Here is a 20,988-nt window from a genome sequence, read left to right on the forward strand (position 1 = left end):
TAATATCAGCTACTAAAAAGGCCCTTAGCAAAGGTTGTCCAGTTATTACTGTGTAATATTATTATCCAAATGATAAGTGTGACTGAACAGCAAAGCTTATTGGAGTGACTTGGACAGAATCTCTACTTACATGCAATAGGTAGATAGGTTCATAGGTAGATACTAGGCTATCTGCCCTAGGGCATTTATAAGCCTAGCCAGAGTGTATTTGGCTTCCGCCTCCCTATTAGATTAGCCTACTGTGCCTCTGTAAAGTAGGTCACAGAAGGTACCCTTTTAAGATTAGTTTACTGTGCCTCTGTCTAGCAGGGACACAGGAGAGATCCCAGGGGTGAATTTGCGATTTCCCATCCACGAGTCCAAATTTTGCTTGAAGAGGGTCAGCGAGGGGCTATGTCTAACATGAATTGGGATTCTATTCCAGAGTGAGGGCAGCCTCTGGGAAATGAATCTGTCCCTCCAGCATGTCCTATTTATTTTTGTGCTGAGGTTTAGGTCCCTGGAGCATGTAGCTCTAAGGGACTTGGATTTTTTGAGGTGGAGCATGTCCCAGGCATAGATCACCTCTGAGTAGGCGGTAAGCAACTGAGTAGAGCTGGAGTTTCTTTAGTCGAGCTGCATAGGACATCTGTTTGTAGCCCATGATCCTCTTGGTGAGGTACTTTTGGGGTCTCTCCAGTTGCTGCAGGTGTCGGGTAAGGTACATCCCAAAAGGGGCATTGTATTCAATTATGGGCCTCATGAGTGACGAGTAGAGGGGCACAATGACCTCTCTTGATCTAGATGCGAACCCTTTCGTGATAAGGTGGGCTATATAGAAGGTCTTTCTAACCACTTTGGCAACGTGGTTATCAAAGGAGAGATTGCTATCTACGTTGGTCCCCAAATCTCTAATTACTTCTTCCGTACTTAATGGATTACCACCTATGTGGTAATTTGTGGGCACCTTGTTTTTCCCAAAGGGGATGACTATGCACTTTTTAGCATTTAGCTTTTAGCTTGAGGCCGTGGCTCTGGCACCAAGCATCCATCTCTGTGAGACCCTTTTAGAGGATGCTTGTGTCAGCTGGAGATTCGATTATGGCCCCCAGTTTGCAGTCATCTGTGAACTTTGTCAGCCATAATCCCCCTGTGTTAGCCTGAACCTCAGAGAAGTATATACCGAACAAGAGAGGTCCCAGAACTGAGCCCTGTGGGACGCCACTTGTAACTGGTTTGGATTCGGACATGGCACCTGCGATTCTGACCATGTGGGTTCTATCTCTGAGCCAGTTTGCAACCCATCTTGTGTTATAGGGGTTGATATTTAAGCTGGTAAGCTTATTTATGATGCCCAAGTGGGGTATTGTGTCGAAGGCTTTTGCGAGGTCCAGGTAGGCTGTGTGGACTACCTTGCCCTCATCTATGGCTTTGGTAACTGTTTCAAAGAAATCAACTAGGTTTAAGAGGCAAGATCTGCCCTTAACAAAGCCGAATTGGGTAGGGTCCAGTGTCTGGAGGCTCCCAATGTCTTTGTTTATGAGTTCCATGATAATACGCTCCATAGCTTTACAGACCAGACTAGTCAGGCTTATGGGGTGATAGTTTCTGGGGTCCATTGTGGCACCACCTTTGTGGAGTGGGACCACTGTAGCTGTACGCCATTCTTTGGGTACATATCCTGTAGTAAGGCTAAGTTTGAACAGTGACTTAATGTGAGGGTTCAGTTCTTCTTGGAACTCATGTAAGACACAGCCTGGGACACCGTCCACTCCCATAGATGCTGTGTTTTTTGCTTTGGAGAGGGCAGCTTTCACCTGTGCATCTGTGATGTCAGGGAGGTTACATTCAGTTGGGATAGGCATTTGCTCCTTTGGGGGGGAAGGGGGGGGAGAAGTTTGCACTGAATCTGTCTGCCAGGATGTTGGCTATGTCTATAGGTTCTGTATATTTTGTACCGTTATGCAGCAATTCAGAGCATATCTGGGAGTTTCCACCCATGTTTCTGACATAACTAAAGAAGGCCTTGTGATTATCTTTAGTGTCTACGGCAATTTTTCTTTCGAAACTGGCCTTTGATGATTTTATGAGGGATCAAAGTTTCTTGCTAATACTGATCAGAGATGCCTTCCCTTTTTGGGATTTTGCTCTGTCATGTAGTAGCTTCCTCCTTCTGTTATATAGCTTATTTATGGCTGGGGTCCACCAGACCGGTCTCCTGTTTTTGGAGGAGTGAGTCTTGGTTTTATTTGGGATAGCACGATCCATGCATTCCTGCAGGTACTCATAGAATGCATTTGTAAAGGATTCTGTGGATTGGGCTGTATCATCCTCTGGCCCAGGGGCTTTGAAGGATTCCACCTCAGTCTTGAGAAGTGCAAAGTTGGCTTTTGAGAAATTCTTTACAGTGATTTCCTTGGCTGGGGGTGGGGACGGGATATGAATGTCCAGGGAAATTTGTTTATGGTCTGATCTTACCAATGAGGGGTTTACCTCTGGTGTGGAACATAGAGTCCCCATGTTGGTGATGACCAGGTCCAATATGTTGTTCCCTCTTGTGGGAGTGGTGACCAGTTGTTCCATTGCATTAGAGTTTACAAATTCATGGAACCGTTGGGAGGTGTTTGGGCTTGAGTAGTTTTCCCAGTCAATGTTTGGGTAGTTGAAGTCACCCAATAACATAGTGTTTGGAGAGACCTTCATATTCTTCAGTGTTCTCAGGAATGCCAAGTGGGGTTCCTGTAATAGGGAGGGTGTTCTGTAGCAGGCTACAAACTGAAAGGCAGTTTTGCCCGCTGTTAGTTGCACATGGATGGTTTCCGATGCTTCGTGCAGTGCCACTAACCTGGAGGTATAGGTATCTTTGATGAATATAGATACTCCCCCTCCTTTTGTGCTTTGGTCCGAGTTTTGGGGCCGAAACGCATGGTATGAGTTATAACCTGGTAGTGCTGGGGTGCTCTCAGGAGCTTTGAACCAGGTTTCTGTTACTGCACAGACATCGATTTTCTCCATACTGAGGAGAGTCTCGAGTGCTTCCATCTTGAGGTTTAGACTTCTGGCATTGAGTAGCATTACCTTTAGTTTTTTTATCTTTGGGTTGTCTATGGAGGTGGGTTTGTCCTTTGAGCCTTGCCTAAAAAAGGCACTATTGGGGTGGCAAGAGCCTTGGCCAGTATACAAAAGCCTAAGGGTGACAGGTGCAAGCCGTCTCTAGCGAAGCAATGTGGCTTGTCGAGCATGTCATCCCAGGCTGACAGACACTGGATCCCCTTTGAATGACACCAATACTTTAGCCAATTGTTGAAACTGATCATTTTGTCTTTATACTGTGGCATCATTCTTGGTGAGGGCAAGATGCTACTCAAGGTCAGGGACATACCAGCCTGGGCTACATGGTCAGAGAGCTCCTCTATGTCTCTTTTCATGTAGTCCAGGGAGGTACATCTCAGGTCATTCACACCAGCATGGACAATGTCAGAGTCATACTTGTACTTGCTTTGGAGTGACCTGAGTGCTTGTGTTATGTGGCAGATCCTGGCACCCGACAGGCAGCTTACAGTGACCTTCTCCTTGTTCAGTCTGGTGAGTGGGACGTCAGTGTGCCAGACAGTAGAGTCCTCTATAACAAGTGTATTTGGTGTGTTGTTTGGCCTTATGGGCTGTGACTGTGAGGCACACTGATTTTGTAAGATATGTGATTTGTGGGTATTGTTGAGGGGTGACTGTTGCTTGGATATCTGCTTAGGAGGTCTTTGCTGTTTAGGCAGATTTTTATTTAAAGCCTCTGAGTATGTTTTTGTGTGTTTATGTGTTGGGTATGCAGATGCAATAGGTCTGTGTGAGACTGGATTTGTGGTGTGGGTGGTTACCTTTTCCTCCTGACTGACTGTGCCAGTCTTGGGTTGAGAGAGCTCTGCCTCCAGTTTGGCTGTGTAACTGCATCTCTCACATATATTAGAGTTTGTTGGAAGGAGGAGAGGGTTGTCTGTGTACATAAGGCAATTGTAACATTGCCTCAAAATTCCCAGATTCACGAGCTGGACTGGAGAGTAACCTTGAAACTGACCCTTGGACATACCAGATTAGTATAGGGAACTGTTTTTTTTACTGATCAGATTAGGGAAGGGAACTGATTTTTCACTTGATCAGGAAGGACCAATCGGGAGTCTAATACTTATGAGAAGTCAAGGAGGGTGTAGTGCTTTAGTTAGTGTTTCCTTATAAGAGCTGAGCAAGTGCAGGGCTTTAAAAAGAGAATAGAGTGATTACTTTGAGAGTTTGAACAGTTCTAAGGGAAAAACTGAAGAGCAGACTTTGTGGAGCCTGGAATAGTTTAAACCTGTTTAGGCGACACTGCTCAGTGCGCAAAACCGCACAAAAAGAGAGTTGTAGGGTTTTAAGAGAGAGAGAGAGAGATCAAGGAATTTAGAATTGACCCAAAATGGCCAATAAAACTACAGCTTCTATGTAGTAACCACACCTCCAGGGACAGGCAGGCTGTTCAGTGTTAACCACTCCCACTGGTGAACACAGAGACTTCCCTTTAGCCCAAGCAAGCACTGGCCTTCTAGAAACTTCCAAACAGTTCAGAACAGCAAATCTGTAACTGAACTTTCTTAACTTTCAGAAAGTGGGAAAAAAGCAAGATTTTTTGTTTTTTTCTTTTGTTGTAGTTTAAAGGTAGCAGAGATACACAAGCAGCAAAATAATCACAACAGTGCAATAAATGACCCCACACTTGAGTGCTAGGCCAAAATCAGGTAAAATGCAGTTTTTAGAGAAAAAACGATTTTAAATTAAGTGCAACACAGGAAATGCAGTAAACAGGCTCTGGATGTGTTCCAAGTACTGTTACTGTTACATATATAAACTTTAGCAAGCCAAAAAATGCCAAAAAGTAGGCGGCAAAGCAGTAAAACTTAACAAAAAAATCAGAAGAAAATACTTAAAATCACAAAAGTGGCTCCTTTTCTTCTCTCAGCATTTTCTCCTCTTGGTAGGTGCTTCAGCAACAACTAGCAAGCCTGAAAAGATGCCAAAACCACAAGGCAGCCTGGTTTTAAGACAAAGAGATCAAGGAGTTTAGAATTGACCCAAAATGGCCAATAAAACTACAGCTTCTAGAGCTTGAATTATCTCTAAACAAAACAGCCACAGTTGAAAGGTTTAAAATATTTAATAATAAATAAGAACACAAGACAATACTTCTTACTACACAGTGCTAGTCAAGAGCTGAGATCACTGAAAAATGTTTAAAATAATACAGTAGAATAGTTCTGACATCAATACAGAATGAAAACTAATCTAATCTTTCTATTTCCTAGCTATATCTAAGAGAAAACATAGTTCTAAAATAAACTTACATATAGAGCAAAGCAGTGCTGGTGATGTTGGATGTTCTGAAGACAAGTGCTAAATGCTCTCTCATTCTCTCTTCTTAAATTGATAACACTGTGTTGCTTCACATTACATTATTCTTAACAATTTTCAGTTTTTCCCAGGCTAACAGAAACGCAGAGGTTAATAGCCCTATTGATCTTGCAGCTTGTCAGGAAGCTAGAGCAATAAAAGAAATTATACATGTAAATTCTAGCCATTAACTCTGGCCTCAAGACAATAGGAAGAATTCCTCCATTTAGACACCTCAGCTCCTAGTGTTGACGTCAAACAATTACACAATGCTTGACTTAGCTTTCCTACACTGTTGTTACATTTTTTGCAGTTCCACATCTAACAGCATTTTCTTCCATTTAAGAGAGCAAGCCTGTGGCTTATATTAATATTTACAAATGACAGAATTATCTACAAATTCTACCTAGCTAGTCTGACAGCCTTCACATATCTTCACATACCCCCCCCCCAGAGAACTCAAGTTAGTTTTTCAAGTGACCCTTGAGAAACGTTGCTTGAGACAGTTAGGTCTATCTGGGTATACCTTACCCCATTCCCTGTCTTGAGAGCCCATCTGCATTGGCATTGCTAATCCCACTGTGGTGCTGCACTGACATATCATATGCTTGCAACCCTAGGCTCCATCTTAGAAACTTGGCATTTTGCTGGCTGGCTCTGTTTAACCATGTTAGGAAATTGTGATCTGTCACTACAGTGAATTTTCTTCCATACAGCTAAGGCTGAAGTTTCTGCAGTGCCCACACCATGACTAGACATTCCTTTTCTACAGCTGCATAACATAGGGTTGGAGGTTATGACTGAGATAAACCACTGGGTGGTCTTCTCCCTCTGAAGAAATCTGGCTAAGTACAGCCCCCACCCCATGGTTCAAAGCATCTACCTGCACAGCAAATTATTTGCTGTAATCTGGACTGGCTAATACAGGGGGTACTCCCACAGCTTCCTTAAGCTCTTGGAATGTCTGCTCACATGCTGGGGTCCACACTAATATCTGGCCCGTTCTTCCTTGTCAGGTCTGTGAGGGGAGCAGCTATAGTACTATAACTGGGGACAAACTTTCTGTAATACCTTGCTGTCCCTAAGAATGTCCACACCTGCTTTTTGGTAACAGATATAGGCCATGCCTGAATGGCTTCTACTTTGGCAGGTTATGGGCTGATCTTACCACTCCCCACTCTATGTCCCAGGTAGGAGATGTCTGCCATGCCCACTAGACATTTGCTGGGCTTATTGGTCAACCCTGCCCTCTGTAGTCTGCCCAGCATCTCCCTGACATGCTGAAGGTGCTCTCACTAGGAATGGCTGTAGATGGCAATATCATCTAGGTAAGCAAGTGCAAACCCTCCTGCTCCTGCTAGGATATGATCTACCAGCTTCTGGAAAGTTGCAGGGGCATTCTTCATCCCAAAGGGCATCTTTGTGAACACATACAAGCCACAAGGAGTCACAGAGGCTGATTTCTGTCTAGTACTGGGAGTCAAGGGCAACTGCCAGTAACTCTTGGTTAGATTAATGGTTGTAAGATACTTAGCCCTACCCAGCTGCTCTAGGGCCTCATCTGACCTAGGCATGGGATAAGCACCTGACTCTGTGTGACTATTTAATTAAATGTAGTCCACACAGAACCTGGTGCTGCCATCCTTCTTTGGCACCAGCACCACTGGGGAGTCCCAGGGACTGTTGGACTCTTGAATTATCCCTAGTTCCAACATTTCCTGTATCTCCTCCCTCAGAGTCTGTTTGACTCTCTCAGGCACCCTGTAAATGGCCTGCCTAATAGGCCTTTGGGGTCCTGTATCCACCTGGTGCTGCATCAGGTGCGTGCACCCTGGTTCGAAAGTGAACATGTCCCCAAACTCCTGTAACACTGCTCGTATTTCTCGAACCTGGGTAGGACATATCTGCTGGGACAGTGCTACCCCTTCCACTGAGGTGTCAGTCCGAGTCTCACTGAGGAGATCAGTTACCAGATCTCCCTCAGACTCCTCCTGCAAGCCACTGCATATACTTAGCACAACGGCCTTCCTCTCATGGTATGGTTTCATCATGTTGACATGGTGCAATTTGTGCTCCTGCCTCCTGCCTAGCAGTTCTACCATGTAGTTAAGATCACTTAGCTTTCTTACCACCTTGTAGGGTCCCTTCCAAGCTTGTGACTGACAGTAATGAGAACCATTACCTGCTGCCTTACAGCATACTCTCTAGCTCAAGCATTCCTGTCATACCATACCTTTTTCTGTTGTTGGGCTTCGGCCAGGTTCTCTTGGGTCAAGCTCATGAGTTCCCTGAACCTTGTCCTGAGGTTTAGGACATATGCAACCACAGACTCCTTGTGAGATTCACACCCATCTTCCCACTCATCTCAAATTAAATCTAGAGGTCCCCTCGCCCTATGCCCATACAACAACTCAAAGGGTGAAAAACTTGTGGATTCCTGGGGAACCTCTCTGTAAGCAAACAACAGATGGGGCAAATGTTTGTCCCACTCCCTCTTAAACTGGTCTGCAAATGCCCGTAGCATGGACTTGAGTGTAGAGTTTAACCTCTCAACAAGACCATTAGTCTGGGGATGGTAGGGGGTGGTCTTCAGGTGCTTCACCCCACAGTACTTCCACAGACAAACCAGCAGGTCTGACATGAAATTGGCACCTCTGTCAGTCAATATTTCTTTTGGGAAACCTACCATGCTGAAAATCTCTAACAAAGCATTGCCATCTTTTCTGCCTTAATGGATGACAAAGCCACTGCCTCAGGGTATCTTGTAGCATAACCTACTACCACTGGGTATACTTTTTCCCTGTGGAACTTGGGGTACTCAGAGGCCCCACAATATCCATAGCTACCCTCTGAAATGGCTCCTCAATCACAGGCAAAGGCATCAAAGGAGCTCTCACCTTATCACCTGCCTTTCCTACCTTTTGACACTGCCCACAGGTCCTACAGTACCCTGTTACATCTCTGGAAATTCCAGGCCAGTAGAAGTTCTGCATAATATGTATCTTTGTACGTCTTATGCCCATATGACCTGCAAAGAGAATATCATGGGCTATGGCTAGAAGTGCCAGACAGTAGGCTCTAGGCACTACCAACTGCTGCACCCACTCACCTTCTAACCCTCTCTCAGGGGTCCACTCTCTGTATAGTAACCCTTTTTCCCAGTATACAGATTTCCTCCCTTCACTTGAGAATCAGGTCCTTCACTAGTTACCTCTCTCAAGCCTTACAATGTAGGGTCTGAGATCTGAGTCTGTCTCAACTCTCTCTTTATAACCCTTCCCAGCTCTCCTTCCACAGGAAGTCTGGTATCCTGTGACAGTGATGCCTCACTGTCAGCCTGGGTACTACTACTCACCTCTGCCTTTGCAGTCACTCTGTCCAAGGGAACATCAGTACCCACAAGCAGCTGTGGCTCACTTTCAGTCCTACTGCTAAAGTGTAGCTTCCTCCCTGAAGTAACCACCTCACCAGTCCTGGCTGCAAGTATGCAGTCTGTCTGGGTCTCCCCCAGCCGACCAGACCCACATACTTGTCTTAAAGCCTGACTGCGTGTAACTGCATCAACACATAGTACTGCCTCATCAAAATCCTTCCCTATCAGGACATCTGCATGATGGTAGTTAGATACCCCTGCTATCTCAAGACAGCCTACTACTGTCATTTTGTCTTCCCCACTTACTGGCTCTCACACCTTTTGTTCTCCACCTTGCATCTGTGGGCATCTCTATGCCACATGGCCCCACTGGTTGCATTCAAAACATTTAACCCTAGGTCCTGGATGTGTACCTGGACTAGTGGCTTCCCCTGCTACTGGCAGATTCTGTTGGGGCAGTCTAGGCTGCCCACCATGGGTTCCTTTAGATCAATGAGCAGTACTTGGGGTCTCCTTCCTGTGCAGGGATGCCCTCCTTGCTAGGTATAGGTCTCCCTTCTTCCCCAACTCCTCTGAAGTAGCACATTGTCTATCAGCTAACCAGATCCTCATGTCCTTAGGCAAAGTACTAAGGGCTTGTTCCCTCACCAAAAGGTCTGCCAGCCCTTCAAAAGTGGTGCCTGACATCCACTAACCCACCTATGAAAATAAGTGCTCAGTTCAGCAACATATTCACACACACTTTCATTTGCCTTGCGTCTATACTCACAAAACTTTTTCCTATATGTTTCAGGTGTTAGCTTAAAAAATTCTAACAAACAGTTCTTAACAGTAGTATAATCAAAACATTCATGATCAGAAACTTTAGAAAACACAGTGACAGCTTTACTATGAAGTAAAGGGGTCAGGAACCGTACCCAGAGCCTTTGGTCAACATCATACTGTTTACATACCCTCTCAAACATATGAATGAAACTATCAAAATTATCCCCTTCTTTAAACTGCGGAAGAAATTTACTGACCTTTTCTGCTTCTGGGCTCTGGTTACTTCCTTCCCCATTACCTCCATGACTCTGGCAAAGAGTCAGCATCTCCTTTTCATGCTGCCTCTGCCTTTCCTTCTCCTCAGCTTGCAGGCAAAGCAGTTACTCATTCTCCTCAGCCTGTAGATATCTCAGTCTCCCTGCTGCTTCTGTTTCCAAATGCCTGGCCTCCAACTCAAGTCACTTTAGCTCCAGATGGATTTTTAAGTCCTCTGCAGAAAGGTTGAGCTGTCCATTCTCTGAATGTTGTATATCTCCATGGCCAGTTTGATCGCTCTCCTGATTGCTGTTTTCTGATGTAGCTGTGACCAAAGCTGCAGTCATGTCTGCCTTAGTCAGGTTTCCATGCACCAGTCCTTTAGCATGGCACATCTCCACCAACTGGCTCCTCTACTGACATGTTTGCCTGCTCTCCCTGACTAACTAAGCTAACAAAAGAAATAAAACAATTGTGATTTGAGATCTGAGTATTCACTGCATGGCTGATTCAGAGTACAAAATACTTTCAGTGATCACTGTACACAAGCTACAGGAATTCACACTACCCACACCACTACAAGCCAATTAGTATTTGGCAACCAATTAATATGTGGTGTTTGCCAAACAATTAATATATGACAGCCATGCACTGGCCCAGTAATCAAGGAGCCTCAATCCTCACCACTCACACCAGTGAGGGGCATCTACATTGGAAAGAATAACAAATACACACACAGTAAAATGCAATTTCCCTTAAGAGCACATGGAAATCAAAGTCAGTCTGGGGATGGTTTCTCCCTTTCTCTCCAGATCCCCAATAAGACTCCCCACTGGCACAGCTATAGGGTCCAGATCTCAGCCTAGTGAGCAAGCTAAAACCTTCAGCCCCCTCTCTATCCAACCAGTGCTTCGTATCCCTGCCCAAGTAGCTGACACACACACACACACACACACACACACACACACACACACACACACACACACACACACACACACACACACACACACACTTTGAGAAAAATCACACAGACAGTCCTGTGGAAGGGTGGCACAGATTGTCCAGCTGTGCCCCCTTTCTGCCAAGTCTAAAAGTTAATACCAGCTTCCACCACCCACTAATATCAGCTACTAAAAAGGCCCTTAACAAAGGGTGTCCAATTATTACTGTGTAATATTATCCAAATGGTAAGTGTGACTGAACAGCAAAGCTTATTGGAGTGACTTGGACAGTATCACTATATACATGCAATGTACTCTAGAGCTTATATTATCTCTGCACAAAACAGCCACAGTTGAAAGGTTTAAAAATATTTAATAATAAATAATAAGAACACAAGACAATACTTCTTACTACAAAGTGCTAGTCAAGAGTTCAGAGATCACAGATAAATGCTTAAAATAATACAGTAGAATAGTTCTGACATCAATACAGAAAAAAACAACGTATCTACTCTTCCTATTTCCTAGCTATATCTAAGAGAAAACACAGTTCTAAAATAAACTTACATATACAGCAAAGCAGTGCTGGTGATGTTGGATGTTCTGAAGACAAATGCTAAATGCTCTCTCATTCTCTCTCATTAAATTGATAACACAGTGCTGCTTCAAATTACATCATTCTTAACAATTTCCTGGTTTTCCCAGGCTAACAGAAACTCAGAGGTTAATAGCCCTTTTGATCTTGCAGCTGGTCAGGAAGCCAGAGCAATAAACAAAATTATACATGTATATTCTAGCCATTAACTCTGGCCTCAAAACTTCTTCTTTCGGCTTTTCCCAGTTAGGGGTTGCCACAGCAGATCACCTGTCATGTCATGATTGGCAGTGGAGTTTTACAGTGTCAAGTTGCCAGCCCAGCGCCCAACCTTCCACAGTAGGCAGACACATGCACATACTCATGCCTAGGGCCAATTTAGAGTGTCCAATCCACTTACAGCATGGCGTTGGGATATGGGAGGAAACCAGAGCACCCAGAGGAAACCCACACAACCACAGGGAGGACATGGAGACTCCGCACAGAAGGCACCCCAGCCGTGGATCGAACCGGAGAACCTCTTGCTGTGAGGTGGCAATGCTAACTGCTGCCCCACCATGGCTGCCCACTCTGGCCTTAAAACAATAGGAAGAATTTCTTAATTTAGACATCTCAGCTCCGAGTTTTGACATCAATTACACAATGCTTGACTTATCAGCTTTCCTACAGCAGAGTGCACTACTGTTAAATTTTTGCAGTTCCACATCTAACAGCATTTTCTTCCATTTAAGAGAACAAGCCCATGGCTTATATTAATATTTGCAAATGACAGAATTATCTACAGATTCTATCTAGCCAGGCTGGCAGCCTTCACATATCTTCACCATACCTACACCATTACAAAATGGATAACAAAAGTGCACTTCCTAGGCTTGATTTGAATTGTGCTAATCTTAGCAAATAAACATTTACTGTGCTAGAACAGGTGGACTTATACCTGTACACTGGGAACTGGCAGAACCAGCTTCTACACTATGAAGTGATTTGGCACCTTCATCTTAATGATGCCATTTCAATTTCTAGTGAACTTAAACTCAGATCGTCTAGGCTATAATCATGTATTTTATTCATTAGTGTGCACAGTTTTAATTGAATGTGGTTTCCATGTATTTTTAGACATTCATTGTGATTTGGGACCAAAATGAGAAAAAAATAGCACCAAAAACCTTTGAGTAAGCGCAAACACCAGAAACATACACAAGTTGTCACTGCTGAAGACTTAGGATTCGAACAGTCTTAATATCCAAAAAGTTTATTAAAACACATACAACAAATAAATACACAACCAGTGAATTAACGCTTTAACATTTTCACCATGGTTTCGCCCTAACTCCTGGACTTCATCAAATCAAAAAACTAAACAAGCAAAAACAAAGCATTTAAATATTCTCTACACAGTCATTAAAAAATCAATTAACACTATTTCAAATTTAAAGAGAAAGTGTCTAAAACAAACCCCTAAGGAATGAATGAATAATAGTACATTCCAGGTTAAACCCATTATTCAAAACCTATAAAAAATATCAAATTCCTTTGTTTATCAAGCCTACAAATGTGTGTGCAAAAAAATAAAAATACAGTTCCATAAAATATATAAATTATATAAATATCAAAATAAAGTATGTTGTTAGAAATACAGCTAAAAATATACATATGAAAAAGGGACTAAGACATAACCCGTAAGTCAACGTCAGTATGTAACTATGTTACCTAGTAAAAAACCTTTTTTAAGAAGAAATCCATATGAGGGCCACCTAAAACATATAAAAACGTTTAAAAGTATAAACATAAAAATGCAGATATTTAAAATAATTCTATTAATCATGCTCTAGTCTAGCTGCCCTAGACTTCAATACAAGGGTAATAAAATATATTTATTCAAACCAGGGTGCCTACTGGCCTCTAAAACAATTTGCCAATAAATTTCTCAATATTCGATCCTTGCCTCCCGTGGTCCACCCGAGGGTCCTTTAAAATTTCTTCCAACACCAAAAAATCCCCAACTTTTTACAATTCTTGTTGTGTTTAAAAAGAGCGTTAAACTCATCCTTCCTAGACATGACATAAGAATGTTCATACATTCTTTGTTTTTAGCTGTTTGATTCCCGAGTCTTCAGCAGTGCCAACTTTTGTATGTTCCTTGTGATTTGTCATTCACTTCTGTTTCTTTAAGTACATTGGCAGGCTTTGTACTATTTAGCCTGTGATTGGATAGTTTTTATGATTGTCTTCATGAATTGGGTTTTTAATTCACTTTGTAGTGGATGTGGATTTCATTCATTTATGGTTCTGAAGATGTCTACATTAGATGAAAACACTTAACCATCTTTTTATTTTAGTCACATTAAATTGTACATTGAGTTTTGAGGTGCCTGGTAGTTTTGCTGTTGTGTTTTTACATACCAGTTCATAGGCTCATAGGTGTATTCTAGGCTAATGGCCCTGGAGGCTTTACAAGCCTAGCCCATAGGATTACCTTGTCATTGTGCCACCTGACCTTAGTTCCCAGTGCCTCTGTTGAGTAGAACCACTGGAGTGATCCCTGTGGTGAATTTTCTATTTCCCATCCACTCATCAAGATTTCTCTTGAAGAGGGCCACTGAGGTGCTCTGTTTGACATGCATGGGAAGTCTGTTCCATAGCATGGGCAGTCTCTGTGTTATGAACCTGTCCCCCCAGCACGTTCTGTTGATTGTGGTAATGAGGTTGAGGTCTATGGACCATGTAGTGCGGACGGTTTGGGATTTCTTTAGATGTAGCATTTCTAACAGAGCTGGGTCTGACGTGGCTTTGTAAGTCAAACAGAGATAGCCTCTAAGTAGGTGATATGAGACAGAGAATAGTTTGAGTTTTTTGAGTCTGTCCATGTAGGACAAGTGTTTAAGGCCTAGGATCCTCTTTGTGAGGTACTTTTGTGGCCTCTCCAGTTGTTGCAGGCATCTCGTGAGGTACATACCAAATGAGGCATTGTACTTGATGATTGGCCTAATGAGGGAAGAGTAGAGGGAGACAATGACCTCTTTCTTCCTGGATGCAAAACCCTTAGTAATGAGATGTGCCACATAGAAGGACTTTCTGACCACAGCGGCAATGTGGTGGTCAAAAGAGAGGTTGCTGTCAACCTTTGTTGCCACATCTCTTATAACACTTTCTGTGTTCAGTGGACTACCATCGATGTGGTAGTTCATGGGAATTGGGTTTTTCCCAAAGGGGATGATGTCACATTTTTTGGCATTGAGCTTAAAGCCATGGTTCTGACACCAGTTGTTGGTCTCAGTGAGACCTTTCTGTAGGATGTCAACATCACTTGGGGAGTTAATAATAGCTCCCACCTTGCAATCATCTGCAAACTTTGTCAGCCAGAGTCCCTTCGTGTTGGCCTGGACTTCAGGGAAGTAGATACTAAACAGGAGAGGACTCAGGACTGAACCCTGTGGGACTCCACTCATAACTGGTTGGCAGCTTGACTTGGAGTCAGCTACTTTCACACTGTGGGTTCTATCTGTGAGCCAGTTTGCAACCCACCTGGTGATATAGGGGTTGATGCCTAGCTTAGTGAGTTTTTCTATGATTCTGAGTGGAGAATGGTATCAAAGGCCATGGCCAGATCAAGGTAGGCTGTATGAACCACCTTGCCTTCATCCACAGCTCTGGTGACTGACTCAGAGAAGTCGACCAAGTTGAGTAGGCATGATCTACCCTTCACAAAAACAAACTGTGTGGGATCCAGAGTTTGGAGATTCCCTATATCCTTGTTTATTAGGTCCATGATGATGAGTTCCATAGCTTTGCATATCAGACTCATCAGGCTAATGGGGTGATAGTTCCCAGGGTCTATAGTTGATCCTCCTTTGTGAAGAGGGATGACTGAAGCAGTGCACCATTCGGTAGGGACAAAGCATGAGGTGAGGCTGTGGTAGAACAGGGCAAACAGGTGTGGTGCCAGTTCACTCTGTAGTTCACGTAGAACACAGCCAGGGATATTGTCAGGTCCCATAAAAGCTGTATTCTTGGCCTGGGACAGTGCTGTTTTAACCTGTGCAGCAGTAATACTGGGTGCCTGGCAATCTACTGGTATTGTGATTGGTCCTTTGGTGGGGAGAGAGGGGTAAAGTTGGCACTGAATCTGTCAGCCAGTATATTGGCAATATCAGTTGGCTGGGTATAGAAGGTACCATTGTGCAGTAGCTCAGAGCGAATCTGGGTATTGCCGTGGAGATTGTCATGAAGTCTTACTTTAAAGGTAGCCAAGGTAGTACATTCTTTGACTTGGCATGGTAACTTAATCCATAGGCTGGGAATACATTGAGGTACAAACCTGTACCTCAGGCAAGTCTTCTTTATTTGTTGGTGGAGATTTAGGTCCCTAGTCCAAGTTTTTGCAGAGTCACATTTTTACAACAATATGACATCACGTATTTTGGTATAATTGTCTTGCTCAAGGCCCACATGGAGTATTTTCAGATAATGATATAATGCAAACAATGAATTAAATCTTTTCTAGGCAGAAAACCAGTGTCATACATTTTGCTTTACTGCATTTTGCCCATTGCTGCTTGTACATCCTTTCAATCCATTACTACTTTTATACATTTTATACATTAAAAAAATCTATCATTTAAGCAGCTAGGGCTTACAATGATTAGCTTCTACATTTCTTACTAACAGAGTCCTAGGATAGCCTATTTTATTCCTTATAAAATCGATGCTTGTCTGTACCTGATGTTTAACTGTAAGCTAATCAGGCTCACCCTTTAATGTTTATACAATTCCATAAGACAACTTTATCTTCTACTGTAAGTTTACTAAGTAGGACTATTAACCTTTGAAAACCATATGATCTCCCTCACACCTCTGTTTAATGATATACATACTGTTTACATATATTCTCCACCAGGACCACCACTCAGGAACTCCTTGCAACATTCCTGTGGTTGTCAGTGGGCTTCTCCTATCTTGTCTTTATACTGTGTCCATGACACTCAGATATTCTTGTATCTTCTTTTTCCATCCCATTTCCCTGCTTCCTCTTCTTTGAATTGATCCAGTATATGTTCTGGTTCCTGAATAGTTAGGATCTCCCTCCTTTTACACTTTTTGGTTATCACTTTCTTTGCCATGAGGCATACTATCCTGACAATTAGTTGGCATCTACTGCTTACCTTGTTTTGATTTTGAATTCCCAAGGAAAAAGAAATTTTCTGAGATACCCATGTCCCCCTGAGTAACTGCATGGACTAGACTGTTCAAGTCATTCCTGAATTGATGCAGTCACCAGCAGGACCATAAAACATGCCACCAAGCCCCCTCTCACCTGCTTCATACCTCCAACAGTCTAGTTGTGCTGTTGAGTACATATTTCTAATTTGCTGGGGACTGTAAAGAAATATATGCCAGTACTTCCAAGTAAAGATGCAAAATCTTGCTGACTTTATCACATTACTCGTCATATTGCAAACATGTTCCCAAATTTCCTTATCAATGTGGGGATTCCTCCCAGTTGTTTCCCTATTTTAATACTATTTTAATCTTTCCCTTTTTTATTGCCTCATAGGCATCCAATATCCTTGTTCCCTAACCTTTTGGTTTGTCTAGTTGCTGTCCAATAATGTCTTTCCCTAGCCTCTTAGCTTTTCTCGTTGCTGTCACTGATTTATTAATTGTCAACCACTCATCCTCTGCAATTTGCCAGTCACTAGATTTGTTTAACCTTCTCTTTAGCCCTAGGCATTCCTGAAACGGTATTATCTGTCTCAGATGTTCATCTTGCCTTTTTCCATTCCAGCAACTCCCAAGTTTTAAGTATCTGCTCCCAGTAGACTAGTTTAGTTTTTAGTTGCTTCCATCTCACTCCCCCTTTCTCCTTTTGTATCCCTCCCATTGTATCCCTCCCATCTTTTAACTCTTCTTTTAACTCTTTACTTAGAAATATCTGACTTATTTCTTTGCTTAAAGAATCTAATTAAGGAGGACCCAGTTTCTGGGCATCTGATCCCTAGAATATACTTAGTAAATTGACTCTTGAGTCTCTGGATATCTCTTCCAGATCATCTCCTTCCACTTTGATGTGGATCCCCTGTTCTGGCATTTAGTATACAATGCTAATTGGATTGCTTTTAAATATTTAGCGCTATTTAAGACCCCTAAACCTCCTTGTTCTTTAAGGAGTATAAGTTTTTCCCAGACAACTCTTGGCCTATCTCCTGGCCATACTAAACACCTTTCAATTCTGTAAGTTCTGTTTTATTTTCAACATAATCTGTTCATACGTACTCATGGAACTATCATACATTTCCCTATGTCCAGATATTTCATTTCTCTATTCCTCTACATCTCCCTAACTTCACCTTGTGGAAGTAAATCACCTCTTATATTAATTCCTTGAGGTTTAGGGGGTCTGTTTATTTATTTTATATCCTCCAAAAGCCCCTAATTCTCTCACTAAAGCAAACAACCCACTCATATCCACCCTTGGTTGAGCAAGACATAGTATGATGTCATCATGAGCCATCTTAAGATCCATGCTGCTCCATGGGCACACCCCTAATGGCTGACTGCCTCATTGCTGCTGCCAAAGTTCTAGAAATATTGCAAATAGCAGCAGAGGCCAAGCATCCTTGTCTAGGTCCTCTTCTTATCACTAGTTCTCCTGAAAGAGAAGGTGCTATTTTCACCTGTGCTGTCATTACCTATATATTCCACCAGTACCCTAAACAAATATGGTCACTTAACCCTGTCAAATGGCATTTCAGCATTTAGAGAAACTAGGGATAGCTTGTTTCCTTTTACCTGAGCATCCTGAATCATCATTAAAGTCTTCATAATGTTCTCTAGTCTCCATACTTTATCCTGGATCTTCCCCTTAAGTTTGTAAGTAGCAAACTGAATAATTATCTGTCTGGGAATTCTCCAACTTTCCATTTGTAGTGCACAGGCTGCCCCGTGTCCGTGCTCTATGTGGCTCTCCTCCTCATTCATCTGACAGCACCCTGAAAGCTATGTTTTCATAAATGCCTTAGAGTTGCACCCCCTACTTTCTGGTATACCTCTTACCTGAATATTCTTATGTGTTTCCCTGCCTTCTAAATCAATCACGGTGGCTGCATAATAACCAGCTTCTACCCTGGCATTTAATTCTTGATTTTCTTGTGGCAGTGGCTGTAAATTGTCAGCGGGTTCATGTACAACCTCTGCCATTTCCTATATGTTTTTATCATTCTTTTGTGCATATCCCTGTAGTTTCATATTTAGTTTTTTTTTTGTTTCAAGAAAAGCATCCCTCAGGGTAATCTTTTTCTCCAGTCCTTGCTCCATCTTTTAGTGGTCATGATTTCTGGCTGTGCACTTGCCTCCATTTTTCCCTTTTTTCCTCTGAACCTTTTTGTGTTTTTTTTTAACTTTCTTCCTCATCTATATACATTTTATTTCATTTTTTGGTACAATTTTATATATATATATATATATATATATATATATATATATATATATATATAATTAAACTCTCTTTTATACTGCCCTTGTGTTAATTTTTATTACTTTTTATGTCAGAAAAGTTTGAGAGGCTACTCAGTCTGTCAATCTGACCATTCCGTTTCTGCAAGTTGACCTCTTTGGATCTTGAGGATATGCCCTTGAAAATTAAGTGGGCCAGATAGAACAATCACCTGGCTATGTTGGAAACATATCTCTCAACTATTGCCAGTTTTGCAAGATGTCCTTGATTTTGCCTCATATTTTTGACCTGTCCCTCATAAAATTTTTGATTTTCTGGTAAATCACTGAAAATTACAGTCAAGCAAAAATGTCATATATTAGAATTGCATACTCTTGTTCCAAAAATGCACGTTGATGGAAAATCTGTTGTGTTGTTTTACTTTAATTAGAGGAATATTTAAAAAAATGTCCTTGATTTTGAGCCTTTGCTCCCCCCCCCCATACTTGTAGCTTTGGTCCATATTTATTAAAAGGTAGCTGAAAATGTGACGATCAAATGAAAGAGAATAGTGTACAAAAGTATACAGGTCTTTTATAACAGTGTCTGTCTGAAGAGGAGTGCCATTAGTAATGTATCAGACAAGAACAACTTTTTGCTGTACATTACTATGCTATGTTTTTTTTGCATTTAGCTTGAGACAGTTTTCAGTAGGTCAGGTATGTTCATATTCTAGCCCTTGCTGGAATCAGTATCAGTGGATATAATATTGCCCACCAAGATTTGAACCCAGGACCTCTGATGCCCAAAATGTGAATTGTATCCCCAGTCCAACTGTGGTTTAGGGAGTAAGGGGGCAAATGTTTTTGTACTCAGAATGGTCAAGTTGGGGAAGAGCTTTCTAAAATTCAAGAGTTTCTTTCCTTTGCCCTAACAATTTGCAGGATGATCTGTGCTTTGGGGCATGAGAGACTGTGTTTTCTTATGCCTTATCTGGAATCCTGCATTACTATGCTGTAAAGATGGCGGAGGGATGTCTATACACTTATCAGTATATTTTTGAATGATCTTTCTTGTTCTTGTTTTTTTTCCCCTAAGAACAGAATATTTTTATAAGACAAAAATATGAAAACACTTCCAAGGTGATAAATTCTTGTAGAACTACATATAAAATCTTCAATTGCATAATAAACCTCTGCAAATAGGCATAACTAGCTGCAAACCAATATTTAAAATACAGCCATGGTGTTCTGCTATTAATTTGCCAATATGAAAACCTTTGATTATTATAGCAATTGATTTTGAAAACAAAAGGGAGCATTCTGTTTACTGCTTTCATGTTTCATACTTCCTTTTAGAAACCATTGGATTGTTTTATTGGAAATTCTGAGCCTTTTCAAAAGTACAGAGAACAGAATCAAACACAAAGTTCATCTATTATGAAGCTAACTAAACAGATGCAGTGTTAATTATTTCTTTAGTATTCATTAAAGCCAAAAATGATCATTCATTCTGTTTCACAGACACTTTAAGATGTTGATTCATTGGGTTTGTGCTTTATTAGAAAAATCAATTCATCTGGATTCATGCAGCTGCAAAGAGTCATAATGCTTAATAATTTAACACACAAGATTTCTTCCTTGTGCCAGCTGTGACTATTTTTTAGTCAAAGAAAGTAATCATTTTAACCGTGTCAGATAATTGATTGTGGTGCCTCTACTTTACTGAGGTCTATTTTGGAAATACTGAAGTTTTCCTGTCCAATATACATTATTAGATCATACTTAAAAGACATAAGTCATTTAAGTCATATGCAAATATATCATCAATTCAAAGTAACAGGATTATATCCTTAAATAGATGTAAGAATTACTAAGATAATAACCCACACAGGGGAGATATTAAATGTCATGCCAAAAGATGGATACCATTTATTTCCTCAATGTATACTAATTTCAGTGCTGCCTTTCCATAACCATGATATACTGAATTTGTAAAATCATCTTTACTAGTTAATAACGTATAGAAGTAATGAAACATGATGTAAAACAATCCTATTCAGTAATCTATTCTTGAAAAAAAATCATATATCAAAACTATACTCAGTCTAAGCTGTAGCAATCTGAATAGTTTTTTTACAGTCTTTTAAGAGCTATGTTTTCATTTTAAAGCTGCCAGTCTGAAGTAGAAAAACTGTAAAGATTGTAAAGCCTGCTAGACCTAATTCTTGAAGTTT

Source organism: Protopterus annectens, chromosome 11.part0 (assembly GCF_019279795.1).
Source record: "Protopterus annectens isolate FY-2018-M chromosome 11.part0, PAN1.0, whole genome shotgun sequence".
Taxonomy (NCBI): domain Eukaryota; kingdom Metazoa; phylum Chordata; order Ceratodontiformes; family Protopteridae; genus Protopterus; species Protopterus annectens.